The sequence below is a fragment of the Tupaia chinensis genome, unplaced genomic scaffold (genome assembly GCF_000334495.1).
Source record: "Tupaia chinensis unplaced genomic scaffold, TupChi_1.0 Scaffold000086_1, whole genome shotgun sequence".
Lineage (NCBI taxonomy): Eukaryota > Metazoa > Chordata > Mammalia > Scandentia > Tupaiidae > Tupaia > Tupaia belangeri.
The window spans coordinates 1692603-1693762 of NW_006159548.1; the positions used below are offsets into that span (position 1 = coordinate 1692603).

At 42.8% G+C, this 1160-nt stretch overlaps 1 pseudogene; it reads left to right on the forward strand.

The window, feature by feature from the left end:
- The first annotated feature begins 240 nt into the window (after positions 1–240).
- On the forward strand, positions 241–642 carry LOC102498410 (NADH dehydrogenase [ubiquinone] iron-sulfur protein 4, mitochondrial pseudogene; annotated as a pseudogene).
- Positions 643–1160: the final 518 nt, after the last annotated feature.

The window sequence follows — 1160 nt, forward strand, 5'->3', positions numbered from 1 at the left end:
GAAGGGATTGTGGCATTGTGGTGGGAAGGGGGAGGGAATTTCTCACTTTCTCTCTCAATCCCTGGCAAGCACACACATAATATAGTGAAAAAATAAAAAAGAAAAACATGCTGTGTAGGTGTGCATGTGTGTCTGAAATCCCTAAAAGAGGGAGAGATGGATGACAAGGAATTGTGGCTTGACTATGCCCCATGGGGGTGTGATTTCTCACCTTATCTTTCTCTCTTTCCTGTGAGTGCACATGTGGAGGCTGGTACAGGAGCAAACTCGAGGCATGCAACTCATAATTGTGGATGAAAAATCGGTTATCACTACATTAACTGGTGTTCCAAAACTAGAAAAGAAAGGATTTTTGTTCCTGCTTGCAATAACATGCAGTCCAGAGTAAACAACACGAATAAATGGAAGACAGAGTTTGATACCAGAGAGCGATGGGAAAATCCTTTGATGGATTGGGCATCAACCACTGATCCCTCGTCCAACATGGTTCTAACCTTCAGTACTAAAGAAGATGCAGTTGCCTTTGCAGGAACATATAGATGGAGCGATGACGATGAAGAGAGGAAGCTTCTGAAACCCAAGTCCAAGTCTTATGGTGCAAACTTTTCTTGGAACAAAAGATCAAGAGTATCCGCAAAATAGGTTGGCACCAACTATATCTCTGGGCTTGACTGTGAACAAGTCAGCTGTGCAGTATTTATAGTCCATGTATAATACATCTCTTAATCGCCTAATAAATTTGACCTTTATGCTACAGAAAAACAAAATCTTAGAAAAATCTGGGACCAGCAGCTGGCGTAAAGGATCTGTCATTGGAGGCCCATGTAGTTGACTGCAGTTCGAGTCCCAGACCCGGTGGCTTAAACTCATGCAGAGCGCATGTACATGTGTGCCCAGGATCCCAAGAGGAGAATGGAGGAGAAGGGATTGCGGAATAGCCATCCCCCCAGGGGGTGATTTCTCACTTTCTGTCTCTGTCTCTCTCTCTGTCTTTCTGGTGAACACACGTGCCCTATAGCAAAAAAGTTCTAAAAAAAAAAAATTAGAAATGATTAGAAACATCATCACAAAGAGTCATTGCAGTTTGCTAGGTATGCTCATTTTCACTCCTGCACTGAGGTGCAATAAGAGTCTTGAATATTGATGGTGCTCAGATAATA